The sequence below is a fragment of the Myotis yumanensis genome, unplaced genomic scaffold, assembly GCF_028538775.1.
Source record: "Myotis yumanensis isolate MYYU_CA2020_CCGP unplaced genomic scaffold, mMyoYum1.0.hap1 SCAF_14, whole genome shotgun sequence".
NCBI classification, from domain to species: Eukaryota; Metazoa; Chordata; class Mammalia; order Chiroptera; family Vespertilionidae; genus Myotis; species Myotis yumanensis.
Window position 1 is genome coordinate 8,368,364 of NW_027223765.1, and position 13,695 is coordinate 8,382,058.

Below are 13,695 nucleotides of genomic sequence, written 5' to 3' on the forward strand. Positions count from 1 at the left end.
GTAGCGTCCTCAGAAGGCCATCGCCTTAATAATAAGGCTAAGTTAATCCGAGACTAAAGGCTGTTCTGGACCTAGCATAACAAAGTGTAAAAGCAAACCCTGAAAAGATCAAACTGTGCCAAAACAAAGTTCAGCACTCTTCCAAGGAATAAAACAAAAGCCAGTACCAACCACGGCGAAATGTCCATTACCTGGCACCCAATAGAAAATCGCTAGGCATGCAAAGCAGTAGGAAAATATGGCATACAACCAGGAGAAGAAAATAGAAGCCAGCCCAGAAACGACAGCGATGATGGAACTAGCAGGCAAGGATGTTAAAACAGCTATTACAAATCTTAATAGGTTCGAGGATGCCAAAGGAAAAACATGAACTTAGCTATGAGAAAAATAGAAAATATTCATAAAAACTCAAACGAAGGTGGGAAATACAATATCTGGAAAACAAATTGTGAATAAAATTCGTCATCTTGTGGACAGCAGAACTCGCTTTCAGGCTAGGTGATAACTGCATCATCCCTTCCTTAGAACCTCCTTGGCTGGAGCAAACTCCGCAAACTCACAGTGCTTCCACCTGCTCTTCCAAGCACTTGCCATAGTTGTGATATTTCTATTATCTATGGGACTGTATGTTGGGTGTCTGTCTTCTCCCTACACTGTAAGGTCCATTAGAGCAGGAACACGTTTTCACTCACCTGTATGCCAGTGCCCAGAACAGTACCAGGCAGGAAGTAAGCACTCAATGAATAGATTTTTAAGTGAATGGACTCTTATTTAAATGTCACTGCTGACTTCCTTGATCAGTGTACTGATGCTGGGTGACCATGGGCTACAATTCTCACATGGGCTCTTACCATGTGCTTGCTTTGGGCACTAGTGAGTCCCGAATTAAGCGTGAACATGATTCAGTTGAGTGACCTGCTGCGAGCTGCTCTGACCTCTGGGTTTCTCAGCTACTAATGAGGTCGTTGAAATAGATCTCTAAGAACTCTGCAGCTCTGATGTTCCAGGATCCTATTGTGGTCCAGTCTCCAAGAATGTTCCATCCTTCCCCCCACCCCACCCCCGAATTCTCACGCGGTATGCATGCTCCACCTGCATTGAATCTGGGCATTCTATGTGACCAACAGAACAGTGAGTGACTTCTGAAGGGAAGTCCTAAAAGGCATGTGGCTTCTGCACTGGTCTCCCGGATTGCTTGCTCTAGGGCAGTGGTTCTCAACCTTGGCTGCACATGAGAATCACCTGGGAATCTTTTTAAAATCCTGATTTCTGGGCCTCATCCTCCGGAAATTCTGTTTCTTTGTTATGGGGTGGGGCCACAACATTAGTAACAAAGGAACAGGATTTCCGGAGGATGAGGCCCAGAAACCAGGATTTTAAAAAGATTCCCAGTTGATTCTAATGTGCAGCCAAGTTGAGAACCGCTGCTCTAGGGCAGTGATGGCGAACCTTTTGAGCTCGGCCTGTCAGCATTTTGAAAAACCCTAATTAACTCTGGTGCCGTGTCACATAGAGAAATTTTTTGATATTTGCAACCAGAGTAAAACAAAGGCTTATATTTTTGATAATTATTTTACATATTTAAATGTCATTTAGCAAAGAAAAATCAACCAAAAAAATGAGTTCGCCTGTCACCTCTGACACGCGTGTCATAGGTTCGCCATCACTGCTCTAGGGGATGTCATGTCATAAGAATACTTTCATGGCCCTGGAGATGGGTCCTCATGGAGGTGAACTCAGGTCTCCTGCTAACAGCCACGTTTGTAAGATGTTTTGGAACTGGTTCCACCAGCTCTAATCAGACCTTCAGCTGACAGCCCTGGCTGACCTCTGACCTTAACTTCGTGAGAGACCAGAGCCTGATCCACCAGCTAAGCTGCTCCTGAATTCCTGACCCACAGAAACTGTGAGAGATAATAATTGTTTACTGATGCTTCAAGCCGCTGAGTTTTGGAGTAATTTGCTGTGTAGCGATAGATAACGAGTCTCCTGGTAGTGAAAGCTGTCCTTCCTTCTCGATGTAATGACTTCTGCTGTGAAGAAAGCACTCAATGATGGCTTGAGCTAAACCTCCAACACAGAAATCTTTTCCAATTTGGGGACCAAGTTGGGGGCCTGGAGTCTAGTGTAAAGTGTAAAGGAATATAGAAGCCCCTCTTTTCTTCATTGGGGCCCCAGGAGACCGGAGGCCACCCCATCTCCACGGAGCTCCCTCCTCTTCTTTTTCTCACCAGCTATTTATCACTCCAGTTTCAATAATTTCATGCCCACCCTGCTTCTCGTTTTCTCGGTGACCTTGGGACACATTTCCTGTTCTTCTGAATGAGTTTTCCAAGCTCCATACTCAGTTTTGAATGTCTTCAAGGCACCTGTGGGCCCCTAGCAGGTGTTGAATAAACATTACTTTGTGTCTCCTTCCAGGTCCTGCAAAAGGCAGAACCTGAGAAATAATCAATAATCTAATAACTTAGTTAGAAAGCACAAGGCCAGGGCAATGGAGGTGAGGAAAAGAAAGGTGGTGAGACAAGGTGTCCAGCAATACAATGTGACACATTCCTCTTTCACCCTGAGCAGTGAGGGGGACACCAGTCCACTTAGCAAGGTGCTTCTATGGAGTGGCTGTAAGAAGGAATCATGATCCAGGGTCCTTCATGGGAGAAAGGAAAGTGGAGGAATTTGCCCCACTTCCACCGTCTATCTCCTAGGTCAGTATTCACCCCCATGGGGAGTTAGCTCCCTCGTTTATCCAGCCCCTGATGACTGTCCAGGGAGCCAGATCCCATGCCCCATGGTGAGGAATTTCATCCAAGTCCAAATTAGAGGGCATCCAGGAATCGTTGGAGCACCAGTCAAGAGAGAGAACCAAGTCACTGAGCAACCTAAGACGATATACAAGATGTGGCCCCTAGCATTACTTCTCCAGTCCCTTTTCTAATTCCTTGGAGACTAACTTGCCAGCACAGCCATCGGAAGGCCTGTCTGACTGCATCGGTTCCTCACATGCATAGTATGGGCAGAGATTCTGTGAGGTTGCATGACAATGGGAGCTGAGCCTTGCAGACTTCAAGACAGACGGACACACTCAAATCCTGGCGGGCAAAGTGCAAGACTTCCTCTCTCTTCAGGGCTGGAAGGGAGACCTTATCTCTCAGCCCAGGGGCCTCTGAAACAGTAACATTCCCCCATCAGCTTAGAAAATGCAACTTAATGGAGTAGAGCTGAAGACTTTAGGCCGTCACTGGGCTGTTTTGGACAAAATGAAAAGGCCCTTAATGCTTTTGTTTTTTGTTTTTTGTTTTTAAATATATTTTATTGATTTTTTACAGAGAGGAGGGGAGAGGGATAGAGAGTTAGAAACATCCATCAGCCGCCTCCTGCACAACCCCTACTGGGGATGTGCCCGCAACCAAGGTACATGCCCTTGACTGGAATCGAACCTGGACCCTTCAGTCCGCAGGCCGATGCTCTATCCACTGAGCCAAACTGGTTAGGGCTGCTCTTGTTTTTATACTAAGAAAAGAGATGTTTGCTGCCAAGAGTTCTCCTAACTTCTCAGAAGCAACCCTGGGAAAGTGGCTGTGAGCAGTAGATGGAGATCCCCTGGGTCCCTCAGAATGCCAGTGTGCTGAGAGGCCCGTCCAGCTCCCATTAGCAGATGAGGATGGATGACTGGATGGATGAAGGTGGGTGGGTGGGTGGATGGATGGATGGATGGATGGGTAAATAGATGGATGAGGGAGCTCCTCAGTTTTGTGGGTGTATAAGAAGCATCATCCAGGTGACTTGAAGCGCCCCCTTTCCAACAGGCATCAAAGAAATCACCGGGTTTTTACTGTCTTGGATCTGTCTCTGCAACATGCATTTTCCTGTCCCTGACACAGCCACCCCCTCTGCGTCCCCACCCTCTGCCTTGTTATCAGCTTCATGCTGTCTCTTTGCATTAAAGTGACAAGAAGCAGCACCAAGCTGACGACAGGAGGCTGGAGTGTAATTTGCACTGACATTCACTGGTGTTATCCACTTATTGTCTGGTAAGCCAAACAGGAGATCTGTCTGATTTTGATTCCAGGAAGAGAAATGACAACTCTGCTCCGCTTCTGCCAGTCACAACACAGTACCAGGCGGGTCCTCAGGCCTGAGCGCGGCCTGGCAGCGCCCACCTGCACCCCGTGGGTCTCCAGTATCAGCGTCCTCTCCTCTGACTGGAATTGCCTTTCCGGGGTGATGGAGACCGTGCCATTCTCTCCGCTGGTGCCAGGTCTGTCCGTAGGTTGTCAGGGGGCCTCAGAGGGCATTCAGTGCCCCTGGGAAGTCAGATCCCAGCTGACAACACCTGAGCAGCCCTCCCCCCTTGTGCCTCCCCAGCCCCTCTCTTCAACTCCTCCCGGCTGGAAGAGAGCTGAGGCTGAGACAGAGGCTCCTGAGAAGCAGCATCACGGAGTTAGCCTGAGAGCATGGTCTGCTTCCTAATTTACAGGGCCCGGCACAGAATAAAAATGAGGGGACCCCCTTGTTAAAAAAGGCACAGGTCATTAAAGGTACAAAATATAGAGCTTTTACCTTTCTTCTGAATTGTTGTTTTTTATTTGCTGTGCAATGCTGTTCTCAGTAAAAAAAAAACAAACAAAAAAAACCCCACCACAAATAAATAATAGAAATATTATAAGCATGAATTTACCATCATACCATGACAGTTTTTTAAAAAATATATTTTATTGATTTTTTAGAGAAGAAGGGAGAGGGATAGAGAGCTAGAAACATCGATGAGAGAGAAACATCAATCAGCTGCCTCCCGCACACTCCCTACTGGGGATGTGCCCGCAACCAAGGTACATGCCCTTGACTGGAATCGAACCCGGGACCCTTGAGTCCGCAGGCCGACGACGCTCTATCCACTGAGCCAGACCAGCCAGGGCCCACGACAGTTTTAAATGCACATATAAGAACTTTGAACTCAGATGTGGAATCACCAAAATGACACAGTTCATATTTCCTACCTTATCACGCATGTATATCTCATTCCTACCCGAGCAAGGGGAATGCTGCTTAGAACTGTTCCGATCTCACTTCTTGATGCACATCCTGCCAGCACTCTCTGCCTTCCCCTGACTGCTGAACAGAGACGGACCGGAGGAAAAGAAACTCCGGTTGCCCTACCTTTCCCTTTCTTTCTGTCCTCATTTCCAGTGTGAGTGGCCAGTTAATGTAGGGAAGTAACACAGGCATATGAAGGGGTGCCTGGGCCTCTCTTAGCCCACGATTGTCTTCTTCCTGCATGCAAGGCCAAGTGTGGCTGAACAGACGCATGGTCTCTCTGGGCTGTGGGTGGTAGCTCCCTCCCCCTCTCCCCCCTGAGCCAGTCCTGCAGGTAACACGCTTCCCTTGAGCTCGCTTTGGGTCTCATGCGCTGTGTGTGCGGTGGAATTCTGTGCTCACAGGGTATCGCAAGTACTGTAAGAGATGGGGCAGCAAGGCACGGTGGACACGAGGCTCACACATCTCCACTCCTGTGCACGCTTCACTGTCTCGTTAACTTCACTTAGAACAAACAGGTTCGAAGATAAAATTAGTAAGAATTTCAAGATGCTGACAGCAAAGCATTAAACTAAATGTGAGACCCTTCTGAGTGTGGGGGGGCCCCCCGAGCAGCTGCAAAGATCTCACCTGAGAAGCTGGCCTACCTGTCCAGGTGGGACACAGGAGCTAACACATAGTGTGCCTACAGGGACCAGGCACTGGTTCAAACACTTGATGGAGAGTAACTCGTGGAGTCCTCTTGACAACCGCATGCAGTGGGGAAGGTAGTACCCCATTTCAGATACAAGACTTGAGGCTCTAGGAGGCTCAATGGCTTGTCCAGGGTCTCAGAACCTGCCACTGGCAGAGCTGAGATCGGCACCTGGCCCTAGAGCAGTGATGGCGAACCTATGACACTCATTTTTTTGATTGATTTTTCTTTGTTAAATGGCATTTAAATATATAAAATAAATAACAAAAATATAAGTCTTTGTTTTACTATGGTTGCAAATATCAAAAAATTTCTATATGTGACACGGCACCAGTGTTAAGTTAGGGTTTTTCAAAATGCTGACACGCCGAGCTCAAAAGGTTCGCCATCACTGCTCTCGAGTCTGTGGCCCTCGCCACGAGGCTAAACTGCTTCTCAGGATAAATCAAGGAAAGACTTGGCAGGAAGGAAGTCCCACATGGAAAGCCACGACCTTACTTCTTTAAAATGCTACCTTTGCTCAAGCCCACGTCAGGGGCTCAGGGCCATTTTAAGAAACCGTGTCCCTTCACCACCCCCCACATCTCATCGTTCTCAGGGTGACTCAGAAGCGTTCCCCACCCGCTGCCTGGAAAGGCGTCGCCAGCAGGTTCAGGTTCACCCGGTCAAAGGAAAAGCCCTTTGCATCCGGAACGGCAGCCTGCATACATCAGCAGGAAGGAAGGACAGCCAGCACCAGGATAGTGACAACTCCCTTTTGGTGTTTGTGTAGGTAGGAGAAGGCAGCAGGGTCATGCACGGGCATAGAGGGCTGGGGTGTGGCCAGAGGAGGGCAGTGCGCATGAGATAAGCACTTTACACATGGTCCCCGGAAGGTGAAGGGATGGATGCAGCCATGGCCAGTGGCTTTACACCGGCCCTGACTGGTTTACCGGTCACCAAGCAGTCTAGTCCTGTTCAGCATCTGTATGACAACAGAGCTAGTTACCCTTGCTCCCCAGTAGTGTGTGCCCTCTGCCCGGCCATCCCCACGGGGTTATGGCAGTTGTCTTCCCACTCTGAGCATGAAGGTCGTGGGCAGAAACCCCTAGTCCCGCCGGCCATGAAGACTTCTGCATCAAAGCATTAAACTAAATGTGAGACCCTTTCTACAAGGACAATCCTGCAAGGACACAATCCTACAAGGACAATCCTGCCGACACAAACTTTAACGTTGCATCATTTAGGCATTAAAATCAGGAAGTGTCACAGAGGTGGGACTGGACGTTGACTACCAGAGATTGGATGCCTGGACTTGAAGAAAGGACATCTGTGAAGGGGAGCCATGGCTGACGGGACTGTCTCCATGCTCACAGCAGTGTGGCCCGCCCCTCTCTAGCTTGCTTTTCATTTTCCCCAGAAGGCTGAAGGCTTTCTTTCTCTGCTTTCTTTCCATCTTCCCAAGTACAGCGCCTTCAGGGGCATCTTACAGATCAGCGACAGCAGGGGGCAGAGCTCTCTTTCCTGTCCTGTTTCCTTTTTGGGTTAGAATGCTCAGTTTCCCCCTGGACATGTGGTTTGGAGGCCAACAGGCATGTACTTGATGCGTGGTACAAATGTCATGGGACGGTGTTGATGTCACACGGTTGACAAAAGAAGACAGGGAAGAGGACCCCAGCAGACGGATGGGTGTTACATTTCATACCACACGGTACCACACGGTTCATTGCTGACAGCCTGGAGCAAACCGCAGCCACTCTGTGGGCGGGAAAGATGCAAGAATTCCCCAAAGGGCAGGCGAGAATTCCCCTTCCCCACCTCTCAGGGAATTTTCTTTTTCTTGCTTCTCTTCTTCATCTTCAAAAATGCTACTGGTCCCAGGGCTGAGGGACAATAATTGCTGCTCCCTCTCAACCTAAAGGTCAGGATCCTCTGTTACAAAGTCCTTTTTGTGGCCCGGATCCAGTTGGGCCGACTCAATGACTGCTGAAGAACAGTGGAAAGCAACCCTCTTCCGGTTGTCACTTTTGGCCAATTTGGGGGGAGGGGGCTCTTGGGTGTAAGAGCATATGAAACCACACAATTACGGTCTCTTACTCCTCTTTTTATAGACAGGCAAAAGGGACCCCAAGATGTCAGACAATGCTGGACCTTGAAGGGAAATTCAATTTTTAAAAATCAGCCCTTTTCTTCTTATGTTCCTAATTTTCTGTTAATATCATTTTAAAGTCTCCAGCAAAGATTCTGACATGATGATGAGGCAGCTGATGTTTATAAAAGATGGAGAACCCACTTTCATCCTGCCTTGCTGATTTCCAGATTTATTCTGGCTGTCACATGGGAGAGCTGGGGTGTTGCAGGCCAAGCAGTTGGAGGTTGACCCCTGGCTGGCTGACCTCCATCTCTGAGTTCATTTCCACCAGACGCCAATCAGGGAGGAAGCAGCAATTGGCCGTATGGCCGGTAGGGACCATTCCTTTCAAGTTGTTGTGGGTTGCCATGGAAACAAGGATGTCTTCCTGTTAAGAATGGTTTGCTCCTCCTTTGAAAACGATCAACTAGCTAATTACGTGCTCTAAATGGCTAAGAGCAACGTAGATCTTTTCAGATACACTAAAGTGGAACCATCTTAGTTCCAGAAGGTTTTGCCTGTGTCCCTACAACTCAAGAGACATCTCACAACACCAAGCCTCTAGCGATTATTTATTTATTTTTAAAATAGATTTTATTTATTCCTTACAGAGAAGAAGGGAGAGGGATAGAGAGTTGGAAACATCAATGAGAGAGAAACATCGATTCAGCTGCCTCCTACACATCCCCCTACTGGGAATGTGCCCACAACCAAGGTACATTCCTTTGACTGGAATTGAACCTGGGACCCTTTGGTCCAAAGGCCGACGCTCTATCCACTGAGCCAAACCGGTCAGGGCCAATTATTTATTTATTTATCCCAAGGGAGGGGTTGCCTGAATTACCTGGGAATGTGATTTCAGCTCCCTCCCCTTGGGCAGGGGTGGGGTGGGGGTCCTTGCAAGCATCATTCTTCGAAACAATGTTTAGCTAATGACGTAAGAGGAACGACTCAGAACCATTGAAGAGCACCTCAAACGCGGATGCTCAATGGACTTCTGTCAGGCTCTCCCGGGTGGTGGTGGAGCCCTCAGCAGCACACCGCGTTGAAATGCACTGAATTGAAATCAGCAAAGGGAGCACGCGGCTGATGGATAGTATGGAATCAGCTTTCCCTTCCCGCTGGGATTCAGAGACAGTGTTTCATAGGAGAGCGAGGACTTCTGGAGTCCCGGTGGGTTTCCCAAGCCCGAAGGAGTGTGGAAGAATTGCACAATTCAGGTTTTCCTCCTTTAAAAATGTCATTGCATGCACATGGCACAGCTCTTGTGTTAGTTGATTAATCTTCATCACGATCTCATAATTCGGACTGCCTATATCCAGAATTTGTATTGTGTTAAACATCTAGAAACAGACATGTCTTTATTGGGGAAGTGGGGAGGAAACATGAGCCTCTGGCAACCACACCTTCATTCATTTTAGCCCCCGGAGTCACGGTGCCAGGCATTAATTTCTCAGTTTGTAACTTGCCAGCTGCATTTAGCGGGACCATTTTCATTACGTCTGTTCTATGGTTCAAAGAGCTTTCCTAGTTTCCAGCTTCACACCGATTCTGCGAGGACCTAATACAGTTTCTTGAAGTATTAGATAGCCAAGGGCGGTTCCTAGTTTTATAGAAAACACATCATCTCTACAGAGGCAAGTTTCATACTTAGGACTTACCACGGGTAGATTTCAAATGTGAAGTACAGCAGCCCCTTTCCCAGGAATTACATATTTTCCTGTCCTTTCTCCATCATGCCCACGGGTGGCCTGCCTTTGCCACTGGTGTTAGATGTATTGTTGACTAGTTAAAGGAAACATCATTGTGCTTAAGAAAATCTTCTCTGTAAATTGCAGGTGGTTCGAAGATGCATATTTCTTAGGCAAACGTGGAATCTATAAATAGTTTTAAAATGTGTTACAGTAAGCATTACTTATGGACAAGAGAAGGTCATAGCTCTTCAAAGTGTGTGGTGGGTGCATTTTTAATATTACAAATGGTTTTGCTTGGGCAACTTTACCTTCTTGGCGTGTAATTGTAATCTCCATAGAGATACGTATGTCGCCGTTGTGTAATACCCAGTGTAGGGTTCCAGGGGAAAGCAACTTTCAGTGCAAAGGGTTTCCCACTAATCATTTAAAAAAGAGAATAATTGGCTCCTTGATGAAAATGGTCTCTCTCTAAAGGAAAGTTAACTTGGAAACTGTTAGAGTCCTCACCAGTGGCTGTCCACCCCCCCACCCCCCCCCCCACCTCCCCACCGCCCCACCCCCGCCCTACTTTCTTCTGCTTGCCTAGAGGTCTTAATTTTGATGATCTATGAGGTGTCAGCCAGAAGGTCTTGTGCTCTGCTGCGAAGCACTATAAAAAGGCAGATCTATGACTGTGTCATCCACAAATACCCTAGAAAGTTAAGTGTTAGAGCAATGTTAATTATAAATGTTTTCCTCCGAAGTAGGTTACAGCAGCATCACCAGGGCCCTTTCAAATATAACAAACCAATACAATCTCCGAGAGCACAGGACACCCAACCTTGCCGTGGTCGTTGTAGCAGTCAGGAGAGTTATTCCATGCCATTCCATCTTGTCTGCCTGAAACCCATGGATGAAAGAGGGACAGCCCACCCCTGCTCCCCCACACGTGAATTCGATCTCTACAAACGGGAGGTCTTGGGAGCAAAAAGCCCCAAAGAACGCAGAAATGACTCTTTAAAAGCCGTCTGTAGGAAACATGGCCACCGACCCCATCACATGGACTCAGTTTCTTCACCCCACCCCCACCATTTTGTTACCAGAACCTCCCCATAGGGACCTGACCTCCCCATAGGGGCCTGACCTCCCCATAGGGACCTGACCTCCCCATAGGGGCCTGACCTCCCCAAAGGGACCTGACCTCCCCAAAGGGACCTGACCTCCCCATAGGGACCTGACCTCCCCAAAGGGGCCTGACCTCCCCACAGGGGCCTGACCTCCCCACAGGGACCTGACCTCCCCACAGGGGCCTGACCTCCCCATAGGGACCTGACCTCCCCATAGGAGCCTGACCTCCCCATAGGGACCTGACCTCCCCACAGGGGCCTGACCTCCCCATAGGGACCTGACCTCCCCATAGGGGCCTGACCTCCCCATAGGGACCTGACCTCCCCACAGGGGCCTGACCTCCCCATAGGGACCTGACCTCCCCATAGGGGCCTGACCTCCCCACAGGGACCTGACCTCCCCACAGGGGCCTGACCTCCCCATAGGGACCTGACCTCCCCATAGGGGCCTGACCTCCCCATAGGGACCTGACCTCCCCACAGGGGCCTGACCTCCCCACAGGGACCTGACCTCCCCAAAGGGACCTGACCTCCCCATAGGGACCTGACCTCCCCATGGGGACCTGACCTCCCCACAGGGGCCTGACCTCCCCACAGGGGCCTGCCTTGGTCATTTGGCAACCACGGATCTGGACTCCTGGCTCCTGCAGAGGTTTGCCTGAAGACAGCCCTATTCAGAAGCGGGGATCCTATGAGAAGGGCCACGTGCATGTGCATAGGAATTTGAAGCTCGCTTTGCAGGGATCCATCATTGTGCTGTCTTTGCTCAAGAAAGTTCCAAGCTGAGGTTCTATATTCTGGCCCCAGTGGATGCCAAGTCCTGACTGTTCCTCATCTTTTGTTGCTTCTTATCCAGTGGAAAGATGGATTGTGGTTGACTCCCCCCCCCCCCCCCCCTCCGCCATTATAATATCCTTCCTGGTGCAGGAAAAAAAGTCACCATCATTGGGGAAATGTGCCATGGCCTAGAAAGCTGGGTTCCCGCAAAGCAGACCCTGAGAGAAGATTCCGGTGAAAGTGACCATTAGGAGGTGTTATTGGTGTTCTACGTGTCCCACAGGGTGGGAATATAGGACTGGGCAGGGCAGGAGGACAAAGGGTGAGATGCCTGGCTGAATCCCTAGGAAGGTGATGTTGGCACAGTCCCTCAGGGGCTCAGTGTAGGTCCCACCCGAGTGTCCCCACAGGGGACGTGGGAGTTGGAGCGTTTGGAGCCCAGCACTCCTCAGTCATTGGTTCTGGCTGCAGGTGGGACATGCAAGGACATGCAGCCAGAATTGCTCCGGTGCCATGAGCCCTCCTCTGACGAGGACACACGGGTGCTGCTGGGAGTGGAAGCACCAGGAGAGCCCAGAAATGCAAAACCATCTGAGCGTATGTGGCATTGGACGAACAGTGGCTGCTACATAGCCGGCCCACAAGGAAATACAGCAAAGGAAGGAACCCAAAGTCAACGTCCAGTTCCTTTGTTCATCACGCATTCATTGATTTAGCAAACGTGTATTGGGAACCTGCTATGTTCCAGTGATTGTGCTAAATGCTGAGGATTTTTTTTTTTTTTAAAAGAAGGCCAACAGTGTAATAAAGTGGGTGGTGAACATGGACCCAACTGTCCATCACCCAGCTCAGGTTTGGACTCAAGTATTTCTTTTGTTCACATCTGTTCCAAGAAGGTAGACTCAAAGAAGTGTTCTGTGGAATTACATAATCCAGGGGTTACAGGGCTGTGCGGCACCTAGAGATCCCTGGATGAAAAGCACCACATGAGGGCAAGGTATTATTAGTAATAAAAGTGGCATTTAGTGGCACCAAAATAAATAAGCTGACACAGGAGTGTGGCCCTGTAGTGGGGGGAGAGTCCTGCTCCTAGGCCCTTGATCTAAGAATCCAATGCTCCCGGCAGCTACAAAACATTTCTGTCCTGGTTTGTCTTCGGACCTGAGAATTTTTCTGGCATCCATGCGTCCGGCAAGTGCCCTGCTGATGCCAAGGAGTGTGGCTGCGTGGGCGGCAGTTCAGCTGCCGCCCAGGCAGGCGGGTTACCTAAGGTCACCTCCATCTCTTGCCGGTGACCCACACAGGCCAGGGCTAGGAGTGGGGGGAAAGGGGGTGGGAGTGAGTGGAGACTAATAGCAATACACTTCTCATTTGTAGGGTAAGATGGGTCTGGAAAGGTGCAAGCCGTCCTCCTGTCCCTCCATTCCTAGGCCCACAAGGTAGGGCTGCCAGATAAAAGAGAGGGCACACAGAAGACGAATAGTTTTTTAGTATGAGCATGTCTCCAATATCTCATGGGCTATACTTATCCTAAACCATTGTTTGTTGCTTACTGACATACAGATGAAACTGAGCATCCTGTATTTAAAAAATATATATATATATTTCTATTCATTTCAGAGAGGAAGGGAGAGGGAGAGAGAGAGAGAGAAATATCAGTGATGAGAGACCTGCAAGCCCTCCACTGGGGATTGAGCCCAAAACCTGAGCGTGTGCTCTGACTGGGATTCGAACCGTGACCTCCTGGTTCATAGGTTGACAACTACTGAGTCACCCCGGCCGGGCTAACTTCACATTTTTTCAGGGGAGCCAAGATATTGGTAGGGATCGCCATGGCCATGAGGCATTTGTCAACACAAGTTCCTACTGGGATATTCATTTTCCTGAAGGCTCCCTGCTGCTTCCAGACTGTGACTGGGAATGTGTCTGGACAATGGAGCAGAAAGGACCAGGACTACAGCCTGTCCATACAGTCAACGCTTCAACTCCACGCCTCAGCAATTCTACTCAACACCCACAGCGTGGCCCACCTACAGTCAGTCATTCATGCAAAACTATTTATTATATCGGGCTCAGGCCCAATTGCCTCACCCTGAATCATCCTGTTACTAATGGTTAATTATTATGCAGGAATTTTTAGCCTCACTAATAATAAAAAATGTGCCAATGAGTGACTATTTTTCATCTACCAACACTTTCTTTAAGAAAATGCGTGGTCCTGGTGAGGAGGCTGCGAGATGAATGCCCACAACACTGTCATTAGTAATAGAAACTGGGAGA